This window comes from Notothenia coriiceps, unplaced genomic scaffold (genome assembly GCF_000735185.1).
Source record: "Notothenia coriiceps isolate Sejong01 unplaced genomic scaffold, NC01 NC01_scaffold00008051, whole genome shotgun sequence".
NCBI lineage: Eukaryota > Metazoa > Chordata > Actinopteri > Perciformes > Nototheniidae > Notothenia > Notothenia coriiceps.
In genome coordinates, this window is record NW_011340752.1 from 419,972 (window position 1) to 435,086 (window position 15,115).

The 15,115-nt window shown below is 37.6% G+C and overlaps 1 protein-coding gene across 2 annotated transcripts in view; it reads right to left on the reverse strand.

Annotated features, from left to right (window-relative positions):
• The window catches only part of LOC104944436 (D-glucuronyl C5-epimerase), a 49,525-nt gene extending 38,149 nt beyond the window's left edge, over window positions 1-11,376 (reverse strand). The window contains exon 1 of one of the 2 annotated variants that reach the window (XM_010769969.1): window positions 11,231-11,376. The gene's annotated coding sequence lies outside the window, so the exon portion shown is untranslated. Of the gene's footprint in view, window positions 1-11,207 lie in introns of both variants that reach the window. The other variant, XM_010769968.1, reaches the window with a different exon arrangement.
• Window positions 11,377-15,115: the final 3,739 nt, after the last annotated feature.

Sequence of the window (15,115 nt, forward strand, 5' to 3'; positions counted from 1 at the left end):
GCTGTATTGAGTGAAATGGCTAACAGATTGGTTAGTTTTAATCAACTAACAAATAAGGGATTTTTTGACCGTAAGTAGTTAATATTTATCTCAAGTTATTAGAGGCTACCAAGTGTCCAGACATGAGGCTACAAAGAAGCTATGAAGAACAGCTGAAACAAGTGCTGATGACGCAGGTTTGTTGGCTGCAGCCAAACTCTGCTGGGAAATCCTAGCTTAATATGTCCAGCCAATCCAATAAAGACATAACCGGTCTCTGGGGCCAAGGTCGCGCCTCCTACCTTAAAAGAAGGAAAACTTCATTTGCAAGCCTAATCAAGTCTGAATGTCACTGAGGCAAAGCGAAGGAGGGTGGTGGAAGGCTAATTTTGTTCAGGAAAGATAAGTGGTCTTTCAGAGTGGCTCAGTTTTGCAGTATTTGAGTATGTTGAGTTGTAGAGATGGCTATTAAAACAATTAACTAAGACATATTTCTATATTGGGTGGTAAGAGCGGATGGCTCTTATGAGAGTGAAGTGAAAATGGCAGCCCAGGGACATTTCACTACACAGGTTTCATGCACTGATCGCTTCAATCGTCAAACTGGATGGAAAAGAACTCCTTCATAAATATAACATCATTTGTAGGCTTCAATTATTTTTCTTGCCAACTACCTTTCTGCTTTTACGAAAAAACAAAAGATATAAATAAAACAAATCACAGTATAGTGCAGCACACACTTTTTTTTTAGCATGGGAGCATCACTGTGACTGTCCTCAACGAAGCTGCGACAACATCCCGGTCAACTGCTCAGATGTGCGTGTGTTCAAAAATGTTGTAGCTCCTACATTATGCAGAAGTCAGTGTCGTTTGGAGCTTTTACTCTTCTGTTTCCATCTTTAATGTTCGTGTGACAGATTATTGAGCCGTGATGAAGTATGGTTGGAACTAACAATTATTTTCTCGATCAATCATTGTGTTTATCAAATGACAAAGAGATGTGAAAGAAAGCATCCTAATACTTGCTTTTTTGAGAAACAGTCAAAAGTGTTAATATATTCTGTTAACTATCATACAAGACAAAGCACAGCTGCAAATCTTCAGATAGGAGAAGCCGGTTTGGCACTTGTTCTTGAGAAATGCGTCAAATTATTGACTGAGTATCACAACTGCTGCAGTTTAATCTCCTGCCGATCGATTATCTCACTCGTTCCAGCTCTATGATGAATTGTCTCAATATTAATGAAATATTTGTATGTATTGTCTTCTTGCTTTACGTCTTTGTGCTTATCCCATTTTTTTTCTAGTTTTTGTTTCTGGTTATATATATATATATATATATATATATATATATATATATTGTTGTACCAATTTTAATATGGCTTCGAAATGGCATGCAATACATTCATACTGAACGAAGGTTAAGGAAAGTAGACTTAATAAAACTATAATGTATTTATTCAGAGCCAAACATGGATGTGGGTCTATTTTGAAGTGGTGAACTTTCTAAACGAGCTACCGGAAGATTCTTAAAGAAACATATTGTAGTGCCAGTACAATTTTATCTTTAGAACTGACTGCATTTTTGGTTTGGCTCGTCCTTGAAGTGAATCTCTATATAGTTAACTAAACCGGGGTGTTCTTTTTGTGTGTTTACTTTTGGTCTGACCAAAAGATGAGTTTCAGCGTTCTGTAAAACTGAAGCAACCTTTCTAGAGATGCTGTTTTTGCCGGAGTCCATGTTTCGCACATCTCTACAACAGAGGTGGTGAGTCCACTGTCAGTATGACTCATAGTCCCAATGGCCATGAATTAAAATACAGACATGTTTTTTTAAATGCATAAAGAAAACCAGAAAAAAAAAACTCAACAAAAGATCTATTGTCAGAAACGCCAACAACCAAGGGCAGAGAAGACGGCAAAGTTAAAGGTCCCATGTCATGGCCATTTCTACTGATCATATTTCCATTGTTGACTAGAATAGATTTACATTTTCCAAAATCACATTGGTTTCTCATACAGCATCTCTGTATAGTATGTGAGTGTATTCACCAGGTATTCACTCTCTGTCCTAAACGGCTTGTTGGAGCTCCTGCCCCCCCTCCCTGTGAGCCCAATGTGCTCTGATTGGTCGGGACGTTGCGAGGCTCGTTGCGAGGCTCGCCGCTGCTGCAGAGTAGATGGCAAAGTTAAGTGTTTTTAACACTCAATTCCATTATGGATGGGAATTGACAAACAAGCAAAAACACAGGAAGTGAGTGAGAGGCTTGTCAGTATAACAAATAAGTCTTGTGAACTTTGGTAGCAAAGAACATAAGCTAAGATTCAACACAGAGGCATCTATATTCCCTGCCATTGAATAGACTCTTGCAAGTCAGACTGCCGCTATATATGGTTGTTGCTGAGAAGAACAGCACTACATTATTAGCTTAAAGGTGTGATGTGTACAAATGGGGCATGACACTTTGGGTGAAACGTTATCTCATCTTTTAAATAACTGTTACCACATTATTCAAAAAAAATTAAATGTATGTTGTTTAGGACATTTTACTTTGTTCTTCTCTCTGGGTATCATGTGTTTAGTTTTCTGCCTTTTTTTCTCTTTGTGTCTTTATTGTAAAGCACATTTGAACTGGGTTTTGAAAGGTCATATGATTCAAATGAGTTTAAATTGTATTATTATTGGTTCTGGTAGTGACACTGTGACAGAAAGGACAGGAGGCAAAGGAACAAGCCCTCCACACATGATCATGAGCCAGCCAACCAGAGTCGTGTTCCCCGTAGAGTGTTACAACTCCTTGGGAAGCCTGTTTGGACCTATCAGCTCTTAATCCTGGCTACTGTACATCCACGATATAAAATCAGTGTTAGACACAATTTTTCTGTAAGACTTGATCACTGAAAGCCAAAAAGTATGGAGAACAATGAGACGGCAGCATATGTCCATGGCTGTTGTCTGAGTGCCTAAGGGGCAACAAAGGCCATTCTTTTGTTGTAGGGGGCTGGTTGGTATTTAGTACAGAGGAGGGGTATAGAGGAACGTGCCTGGGGGAGGGTTATTGCTCCAAAGTATGCAGACATAAGCTGTCTGCGTGTTGCCTTTGAAGCAGGCCATGGTTGGCTGTACTTTGTGGGTCACAGTGCAAGGGTTTACAACAGCAGTGTCCCACAGAGAGCCTGGACTCATCCAACCCCTCAACGCACTGCCAAACTATAACACAGAATGAAAGCTGGAGAAACTAACAAAGCAGCCATTATGAAGTGCTTGTTGGGCTGTGAACTTTTAAGTCCTCAGAAAGAAATAACTTCAAAACAATGAAGGTCTATTGACTGAAGCCAAGTAGTTTATAAAGCATAACAATACCTGTCGACAATAGAAGAAGGTAAATTCATTGTGACGGATGCAGTGTTTGCAATCGTAAAGACACAGTGCTCTAAAAATAGGGAGAATCTGGGAGTGTACATTGCAGATACTGCAAGAGGCTGTCGACATTGTAGATACTGCAAGAGGCTGCAAACACTCTGCGAATGGCAGAAGGGAGAAAAAAGGAGAGGAGAGAAACTAGAGAGACATTAAATGACAGCAAAGAAATAAACACACTGAGCTGAAATAAAACGAGTGCATATTAAAGTAGGGGGGGCTGTCGGGGGGGCTAGGCGATGGCAGGTGAAAAACTGCAAACCCTGTGACATACCAACATAGGGGTAGACACTTTAACACGGACAGCTGCAATCCAATGTCAAGACCAGACTATGAGATATCAGCCGGAGAATCACCTGACTCAACAGATCAGGAAGTGTTAATACGAGCAAGGAAAAGGCCACTTTTTGAGTTGCTCGCAATTATCTCGGAAGGAAAAAAAATTATTAAATCTTGTCCTGGCATAAAACAATAAAAATATGAATGTGAAACATCCTAGTTGAATGTTAAGTTTTTGTGAGATGATCCTCACCTGCTCAGTAACATCAATGATGTGTCCTTCAGTGTATTATCAAGCATAGGGAATACCTGGCTTCACTGCCTTAAACACAAAGCTCAGCCTGAGCAGCTTCAAGCAGCTACAGCAGCGGTGCACACAGAAAACGACTGCTTTCTGTAGGAGAGACATCAATGACATTTAGGCAAGCTTAAGGAGCACTCTTCTATTCGTTTCCTTTGTTCATTAAAGGAAAGTTGACACCGAGCAGGTCCAAGCTAGGAGTGGTTTGGTGTCCACTTTTTTAGCAGTAGAGCTACTCTATAGAAAGTAAATGTTTTAACTATTTAACTTCAATCTATAAGACTGTTACATTTTACAGTTGTCATATTTTTGAAAAACACGTGGTAGAAATGTGTTTCTTGCTGCTGAAGACATCCTATAGTTGACACTTTTCCTATCTGACTGGCTCTTTATAAAAATTGGAAACTCCCTGCACAGGTTATCAGATCTCAGGGGGAATGAAGAGGCCCAGATGGGTTAATCCACAGCTGGGAATAACATCCTATCTAAATAAAGGATCTCAGTGTAAAGTGGATATAAAAGTAGCCTGTTTTATCAATATCCAACAGCAACTCAGCAAGTGATTCAAGTAAATCACAGCAATAAAAGACCAACATACACAAGATGGCAGCTTTTACCTCTAAAATGCTAGATTGTGGGATTTGATAGACAAAAAGAAGAAAATGGCTCATTTAAAAAGGGGATTTTCTGGTCAACTTCAGCAAGTAACAGAGCAACAGCAGAGCTGCCATCTGCAGGATCAGTCACAACAACTCACATCGGATAATCTCTCTTCGGCTACCAAGTATAGGCAATATGGATAGTATATATATATATATATATATAACATAATAGTAATATAATGGCATTTTCAGGAAACTTGATTGAGAAACAATAAAATAGGCAGTCTTTTTTTGGCTAGTCATGTAAAAGAAGTACTTGACAAATCAAGCTACTTCATCACACTGATGCAACAATAACCTGAAGCCATATGGCAATGAAGCAGTCCTGATCAGTAATTTGCAAGATTGCCAACAATGGTCTAACACTAAATACATATATAGCTAGATTAGTAAGAAAAATAAAATCTGTACCGGCTTAAAAATCCCAATCGTCTCATGGTATTGTATTTTTGCCAAATCCTACCTGCTTGCCTTCCAAACATTTCAGTAAACCTACAATGATAACAATTTGGCATCTTTAACCTTTTTTCTGCTGCTGGTAGGAAACAGATGGGAAAGCCTCAAGAGTGTGAGAAAAGACTGAGCTTTACGCAGACCTTTAGAGCTAAATTATAATGATAAACACACTCCAAAAATAGGTCTTGTAAACATGGATTAAAATAAATGTTACATTTGCTTACATAAATACATGAGGAACATAATTGTTGCATCATCCAAAATGTATAATATTCACCAATAGAGAGTTTAAGGCACAATTTAAAATATTCTGAGTCTTACTAAATAAATAAGTACGGGAAGTAATAGCTACCTGATTACCAATGACGACCACATTATCTGTTGGCTTAAGCAGGGATGGATTCATACTGAAGCTGTGTTGACCCCCTCTCATCAGATGCTGCTCAGAAGACCATGCAGGGAAAAGTACCACAAAGTGACCAATGCTTTGGGAATTCAAGCTGGTAGGTAGAAGACGTCATGCTCATATTCAAACATGTATTCAAGCCTGTACTTAGATCTTTATGCGTTTGGTTCTTGTTGCATATGACATGTTTAGACTTGGTAAAATGCTTTGGCATTACAGTATAATAATAATAATAATAATAATAATAATAATAATAATAATAACAATAGGGACTGCTGTATTTGTAGACATTCAGAGAGCACATGAAGGAGCAATGGTCTGTCTCAAGTGTTTAAACTTGTAACAGTGCACAAAGCAAAGGATTGGGCATGCTACAAGTTGCATGTCTGGTTTCTATTTTGCAATACAAGTACCACAGAAAGGGGATACAAAATAAGTTCAATATAAAACCCTGCTACCATTTCACTGCTTTCTGTCCTGTACTCCTCAACTTTTTTTTTTTTTTTAATGGACCACACATTTGAAACAAGGAGAGAACTTCAGCCACAAGGCCACTTGACCGTTTCATGCAGTGTGGTGAAATGTGCTGATTAAGGGCACTCATCAGAGAACAGACGGAAATGGCTTTGGAAGGACATATATCAACGACAAATCAAAGCACAGAGACATAAAGCAGCACTCTGGCAAGTCCAGCAGATAACACTACATAGGGCCCTATGTTTATTCTTTTCTGGAGGTGATAAACTGAATGGGGAATCACAGGTTCAAGACGAGAACTGTGACGTGTAATACCACAGAATCATGAGGATTCGGTTTACATGTTGTAAGTAGAATTTGCCATTAAAAGACACCCAACAAACAGCATGCTCAGGAATCAGAGCTGCACACAGGGCTGTGTTTCTATATGACCACAAACATGATTATATGTGAAAGCATGCACATAAAAGGTGTGATGGTGTGATGAAGCCATTGTCAGAGGAGCCATCTTCAGCTGTTATATGGGGGACTAGGTGTGACAAAACTGAAGTACAAGTGTCTTCAAACACCAACACACAGCTCATCACAATAGGCAGTGACATTCTAATATAATAAAGTATTCCAGAGCAGAACTTTAAAGTGAAACTAGATAAAAACAACCTCCTGGAGGTACCGAGGTCTAAACGGAAGCTCAGAGGGGATAGAGCCTTTTCCGCTGCCGGTCCCAAACTGTGGAATGGCCTCCCATTGACCATTAGACAAGCCCCTTCACTGTCCATTTTTAAAACTCGCCTAAAAACCCATTTTTATTCCTTGGCTTTTAACCCAGCATGAGATTCTGTTTCTGTTTGTTTTTATATGCTTCATTGGTTTTGTTGTTTTTATATTGTTATTTATTGTTGTTTTGTTTTTGTTTTTTATGGCGTGTACAGCACTTTGTTTCAGCTCCGGCTGTTTTGAAAAGGGCTTTATAAATAAAGTTGAGTTGAGTTGAGACACGCTGCTTTCTGCCGGAGTTTTGAAAAGATACATTTTGCACCACAGTAGGAAATGGCCTTAATAGATCTTAAAGGGGCGAGCAGAGCTGTTGATCAATACCAGTGACTAAAGGATCACTTTGCAGGTGCTAAGATTTATGGATTCAAAGCTCTTTGTTTGGGTCCAAAATAAATGGGTTGCTGGTATTCCAAGTTTAATTCAGAATCTTCTTCTAATAGAGTATTGTACTAACTATGCAATAGTGCTTATGCTGTATTCTGCTTTTCTCTGTGTTCCTATCAACTCTGTGCTCAGATTAGCTGACAGCCTAATTAGCAAGCTGCCAACTTCTGCCAGTGTTATTGCAATCTGCCACCACTTAGAAAGAGTACAAATACACACTCTATGGAACAGGGTTTTATTTTATAGCTAATTTGTTGGGAGCCTGATAGCTCGGGAGGCCGAGCAATGAAACCATCCTCAAAGTTCTTATTCTTCTTTCTGTTAATTGAGATTTATTTTGAATTCAGTATTATATAAACCTGGTCTACAGATATTTCCCCTTGTACAATCTAGTGCATCCGTTCATTTTAAGCAGCTTTAGTCAGTAAGTATTTTAAAGCAGTAATTTGGCAAAACCGACCTCCAAAAAAAAAAACTGGGAAAAAGCAAAGGGTTAAATTAGTTAAAACATGTATTTTGAAACTGCTATAGCACCATACTCCTATTAAATGAACCTCAGAAAATGAATGTCGAATGATTTACTGTATTAAACAAATGACATAACTAAACTAAAAGAAACTCATTATCTTTGGTGATGTAAAACAGTTTGACGGTACCACGAACACACGCCATGGTTAAAGTAAAATGTTACATTAATTGTAGCTTTATCATGTAATTACCCGCCGGGATACAAAAAAAAACACTCATCATAAACACAGTGTAACTAGCATGTAAATATGAAAACTAAATCCAGACAGAAGCTCCTCATTAAGATGATTGTACCCTTCCCAGTCACTGACACAATTCATCAATGACATGAATTTGATCATAGTGCTAAATGTCTCGATGGAAAACATATTAATTTCCCCAAGGAATTTGAAGAGTTCAACCTAAATATATGAAAATGCATTTCTTATTCATACAATTAAAACAACCGCTCTTCGCTTCCGTCTCTAAAATATGTCTTCACTTCATTTTCCACCAGGGGAAAAAACGTTGCATCCGCTTCACTCCATCGCTTTTCTGGTTCATGCAGATCATGTTCAGAGCATCAAATGAAATCAGACGGCGCCCAGCAGCGTCTTTTAGAATTGGTAACCAGGCCGGCTGCCACCGATCGCTGTTGGTTGCCAAAGTTCAGTTGACAGAATGGCTGCCATAAAGTCATTGATTATAGAAAAAATAGGTCTGGATAATCACACCACATATAACCAGTTAACTGAAGCACTTAAAACTAAGAAGAAATACAAAAATCATCCGACGGTATTGCTCAATATTTACATGAAGGAACTTTTGTACTGTAGTTATTAACCCTAGAGTTAAATGGTGCATTTCAGTATGAGGAATAATTTCCTACTGCACGGCTTGATGTGGTACGCAAAGCGAAACTTTAACTAAATATATTGTTTCTGAATTAGCAAAAGCCTAATTTTCAGCATTCTAATTGTAATGTTGTTAAGTGTGTTGACAACTGTCCTCTCACCTTCTGATTTATTTAAGCGTTGTTACTTTTCAAGCTTTAGGTTCATTTGGGTGGAGCAGCCTCTGCGCTGATACTATGATTACTGCTGACACCAAACATACTATTTTTAAAGGTTTTTTTTTTTTTTAACCAACAGAAGGTGCATAAACCAGAATATACGTAATGCTTGATGTTCTCCAAAGTTAGTCTTGACCCCTGCCAGACACTTACATGCTAAACAAACTCAGCGACTAAGCAAACATACAGGTGGGTAATGGGGTTTAGCAAAAACTGATTAGAAGTCTAGCACAGTTCAGATATGTAATCAGACTATGGCATATTACAATTTCAAAAGTCAGAGTAAAAAGTGAACTGATGTATATCATGTAAATATTGTGCATATGGGCTACACATACTAATGCATGTAGGAGAAAAGACGTAGGCATTTCAATTAGTGTAACCGTCAAACAAGTTTCAGCTGGCTCTTGAGCGAAATATGAACTATTTAAGGTATTTGACAGTCAGCCACAGTAATGCAAAACGACTTGGTATAGCCTGTGGTGCAGTTTGACATATACAATCTAAATCATAGCAGTTTGCAGAAAGACCTAATGTGCAACATATATCATTACAATTTGAAATGGCACCTCAGCCTAAATCAGCCATAAAGGTACCCCTTTAGAAATTTAGCTTTTTGATAGAAGAGATATACGGGACAATACAATATGGAGAAGTTCACAGATTCAGAGATCACACTGAGCAAGTGCAGCAGACGTAAAAAGCACTGCAACTAAAAGAAATGAAAAAACTCTCCTCTAGTATACCATGATTATTGCAATCACATTATTTTAGAATATATAATAAACATATGGGAAATGTTTTATCAGATCTCTTCAATACACAGTCGAGCTTATTTGCAATGACCAATATTTGTTCTATTGTAAACTGTCCCCCTCACAAACCATCAAAAGGGATCATTATCAAAACTGTTCGTGTTTAATGTGCTAATGTTTGAAAAACTCCAATCAGCCGATATTTGATGTATAATATAATAGAGTCTGTTTAAGTTTATAATGATCTCACTGCTGTCACAAGTTGAAGGCAACCTTTTTGCGGCTATAGCTTTTTCCACTTTTCCTACCCCAGCATTAGACTGACACAACGAAGGTGCACCATTAGTGCCAGAAGAGCTCCTTCCTCCCACTGGCTTTTAGTGTTCAATGCTTTTCTCGCCGCTCACACTGACAAGGGATTATTACCATATACCTCAAACTCAGTGCAATCTTTATATTCCTATTAAAGCTATTTAAAAAAAAAAAAAAAAAAGCAGCTGTGTTTTCCTTTAATTTCAAATAAATACTATATACCATTAAATCTTCCATTAGGGTAATTCATTGCTTGTTATTCGGAACATTGTAATCCTAATCCGCAGTCATTAAGACATTACACCTGTATTTGAATGATCTACATAAATATAGTACATTTAAGCAAACAGTATTGTTATTAAACCACGTATATCAAGCACACAAACAACACTACCAATAGGAATATAGCTCTCATTTTATGTTCTTTGATATGCATTGCAAAATGGTAACGAAACTCAATGTCAATATGTTTTAAATAGCCTAATGTCAACTAAATCGGAACCTAAACAATGCACTTTGTTAACAGCTGTGTCGTTAATACCTAAACATAAAGGGATTAGTCTACAAAGGTCTAGTGTGGATAGACAATTCAAAGTGTATGCAGTCGTTGTTCTTAAAAAGTAAATGGAGGGTCATTGCTGTAATTCCAAAAACACAATTGCACAAAAGTGGTCTTCAACCTAATAACAGGACAGCTACAGTAGTGCGTGGCACAAAGATCTTACAATGGTGGAGAAGTTACTGCACATTAGAAAGAGATACATCTTTCTTTTTTTCACCGATGACTATCTGAGTAAACCAGCAATGGAAAGTAGCTATTCTGTTGAAACGGCTCACGTCATGAGAGTTGAAAATAAATCTTTACTGAAAATCAACAGCATTTAAAACCCAAAGATGTCTGGACGCTAGCTAACCGGTGGCAGAAGTTAAGTTTTTCAGTTTCTGATCTGGTCCATTCATTAAAAAAAAGGCTTGTCATGACTTCTTCGCGTAGCCACATCCTCACAACCTGTCCAGCATGACAGTAATGCAGTAAAAGGTGATACTTTTGGTGATGAGCTGGCAGGAAAACCTAGCCAGCTAGCTAGTGAGCCAGCCAACAGCATACTTTATACTAAGCAGATGTATCGTTAGCATACAAGCTAACAGAGGTATTGCATTCCAGAGACAAGTGAGCACAGAGCTTTGAAGTTCCTGCATTCCCTCTCCGGTTCCGTTCTGAAGCCGACAAGCTTGAGGTTGTATTAGACGTTTATCGGTTAAGTGCTTCACAAAAATAACATGTGACAGAATTGGAAACACACGACTGGTGCGGTTTAAATGTTCGCTGATGTTAAACTGTGAACATATCAGCTAGCAGCACTGCATACGAGTGTCTGGACAGAGGGAGCCAACAAGACTTAACATTAGCAACCTTACCTGCAGAATAAAAGCTGTCTTACAGAGCGGGAGTTTGTTCAGGGGAGACCAGAAGTAGTTGTTTTCGGTTGGTCGGTGAGTTTAAAAGAGTCCTGTGTTACCTCAGGCTGAATCAACTAAAGAGACTGACTGAGTGTGCTGCCTCCCAGCCACAACAGCGACTGAATACAGCTCAGGGTCTGCTTCTCAGTGGAAGCATATGCAGTATCGCGAGATAGGACGAGACCTTGGAGATATGTACGAACCAATCAAATGTGTCGAATGGAGCCAAGTATTTGTTTTGTTTGTGCCATGGTTGTTGCTCTGTGGAAAAGGCTGAATATACAATTCAAGTAAATACAAAAAATTCAAATGTTTAATTACAGATTACGGAGAAATGATATGTTTTTGTTTGCTTGGCTTTGCTGCTCTTGATTTGAGTGTCATTGTGTTGTTGGTTCTGTTTTTGTAACAACACTGAGGGCCAATGATAAAAATCCTTGGCCAATAGGGCGGATTTTTCTTCTTATTGTGATTACAAAGAGATGCATGGATATATAATAATTAACCCATATGATTTGAACCAGCTGGTAACCGACCCATATTCTCCTTTGCTTTTTTTATCTAACCGATTCCTCTGTGTAACCCTGGCAAATAAATGCAAAAAAGAAAAGCTCTTGTCTGATACTATTGTTAAAGATTCAGGTAGAGTGTGCTGCAGTGTTTTTTGAGTGGAATGAGGAAACACTGCTGAAATGTGTTACATAAAGTGCAATTTCAAGCTTTCTTTGAGCTGTAATGTTTTTTCCATGAGTAGATTTTAAAGATATTGACCTCCTAATGCTGATGTGAAATGTTATGAAAAAAACCATGAAAAAGAATAAGAGTAGAGGATATTATCACAGGCAAACTGAACTTAGGGTGGAGCATTCGCCTGATGCAAGACAGCAACATCTCTCTTTGAAAAGTGGTGCACTTTGACTGTCATGTAGGCCCATAGAGGACTGGTTGTCGTGGAAGCTGTAGATATTGTCGAGGATTCTCATTTAAAAAGTTTTTTCCTGTTAAATATGTGCTGCAAAAGAAATGTCTGACATTCCTTTATTCACAATAAACTTTCTTAACCCTTAGATGTATAAGTGGGTCTTTTTTGACCCGGTGAGGTGGTTTTCTTAGAGTATCTTTGTAATAACATTTTTGTATCATTTTATATTCCAGCTATTCCTCAAAAAACATGTTTTGGATATCATGCCATTCAAATTTTTTATTTAAATTTGATACATTTTTAGAAATTGTAGTTTTTGTATCACTACCCCAAGCTTCCATAAGTGGGTCTTTTTTATCCCGGCGAGGTGGTATTCCATAAGTAGGTCCTAAATAAGCCGCATGCATTTTCTATGGAATTTCGTTTTTTTTCCAAAATGTAATTTTTTTTTCTAAAATTATAAATAGTGAAAAATGTAATGTAAAATATTTCTTGTGTGAACCAAAATATAATACTAAATATTATACAAGTGATTTTTCCTAACCAAAATGACAAAAATGGCATAAAAACACATATTATTCTAATACGGGTCCTTTTTGACCCACTTATGGAAGAGTGTAGGGTCCAGTCACTCGTGCATCTAAGGGTTAAAACTTAATAAACTTCTTCAAAGCTATAGGAGAACTTGTGTTTCATTAAGGTGTAAGTCATATCTAAGATATTGTCTAGAAGATTAACCATATTGTAGTATGGTTCTATTGATGTCCGTTAGCATTTACTGTAGATATGACATGTAAAGCCTTAGAGCGCAGAAAGGTTGTTTTGTTCTTTAAAGTCAGGTACATGTATGAACTCCGATATCATTAAAGTTTATATTATGTTGACTGGGTTGTTTGTGCGGAAATTGTCTTTAAGGACTATTTTTAATATGTCTTCTTCTAATATTCCTCTGTTACAAATAAAGTAAACCCCTGGTGATATATTTTCCTCAAGCATTGTGAGAAAATAACTGTGTAATTAAATGTTATGTATAGAGCTTTATTTTCAATGTCAAGGATTGTGTACTTATAATGAACAACTTACATAGGGACTGTGTATTTTTAATGAGAGCTTTTTTTCTTGTCTGTAATGTTTACAAGGAACCAAAGCCACTGGAAAGTTATTTTGAGACATAAGGTTTCCAAATCAATGTAGAAATCTCTGAACAGAATTATTGATTGAACAGACAAGATGAGCTGCATGTGTTGTGTACTGTAATTTTGTGAAATGATACTGTGATTTAGCTGTAGGCTACAGTGTGTTCTTATGTTAATTCAAAACCAGAAGCTTATCATAAAGAGAAACATAACAGCATTTATTGAAACACTGTAATATCACTTCAAGTGATAACAGCTGTGAGGATAATGGGAACTGATGTGAGATTGAAATGAAAAGGAAATGTCACAGCTCATTTCTCCACTCAACATGCATACAGCATGCAAATCCTGTCCTCTTTTGCAAAGCAATTTACTGCACTGTGAAAGGAGCATGTCGTGCTACTGTAGCTAAAGTACAGACTCATCGAAAATAATTTGGGATTATATAAAGGAAATTCAAAGCAGACTATTTCCCATTCCATTCCTTCAAGTGTAACATAACAAGAAAGAGAATCAGTGAGTTGCTTTTGATAAAGACGTCTTCAGTCAGCAGAGAATTTATTTCACATTTCTAGTTGACAAGCAAAGTCCTCAATCAAACCCTATACTCACTCATGACTAACTCAGGAATTTGGTGATATTAATGGCCTCTTTAAAAATATATATATAAATAATAAAAATGCAACCACACACAGCTGAAGAGATTTATCAAAGTCTATGCTTACCTACACATTCAAAATGTGGACTACGTAAAGATATTTAAAAAGAGCTTTAAACACCAGTCCTACTTTTAGGGATTAGTAATCTTAATGCTCTGTCTCAAAAATCTAATTCCCTCCTTAAAAGTGCTGCACAAACTGAATGAGTCGGATGAACATTTCTTGGAAATTACTGTCAGTAGAGGATTGGCAAAATACAGCATAAGTAGAAAATAGAAAACATCTTCTAAAAAGTTAATAAATATAAGGAAAAGGCGAAATTGAATGCAATGTGTGTGTGCAGGTGAACCTGTGTCCCCTGCAGCCAGAGGGGTAGCTGGGAGGATCTCTTAGGTCACTGTCCTCTCTCTGGGTCTTTGGATCTGCCGCCAACTAAAACTGACTGACTGGGAGAGATAAGGCGCTTTAAATCCCTGCCATTATTTGATCTATGGCTATTGGTATTCTAAGTCTGTTTCTCATTTCAGCTTTTGGAAAAGGAGATAGCTGCGCCACTTAAATGTGGTGCTCTACGTATCTGACATCAACCCCAGGCATATGAAAGAGAAATTAACTGAGTGACAGCCCTATGTGGACAGAGATAGAGTTTGGGGGGGTGTCACTTTGGATGGAGATATTCGAAATAAACTTCTCTCTTATACAGCTTTATCAATGTGACAACATCTAACCATTTCTTTTCCAAAGCTTGGAATGTCACACACAGTGATTTGTGTTCTTTATTTTGACGATGTTCTCTTCAAATAACAGACCCTATGAAGAGAAGCTGTTACTCTACTAAGGCAGTACCTAATTGGGATTCCAGTTAACCAAAACAAGCAAACAAAATAATATTTTGCACAAAACTAAGCTTTTCAGAGTGTGATATAATTTGCACTAATGGAGAGTGTTCTAACAGCTCCTTAAAATTCACAAACACCCTCAGAAACCATTCAGATTAGTAACAGTTTGTAACTTAATTTACATTCTCAGTTCTTGAGAACAGCAATGTTGTGTTGCTAATGGACAAAAGGGAGAGCAAAGGGAAATAATTGAATGCTAATTTTCACACAAAGCACCAAGGGTCATAACTGACACAGGCCTGGATGCAAT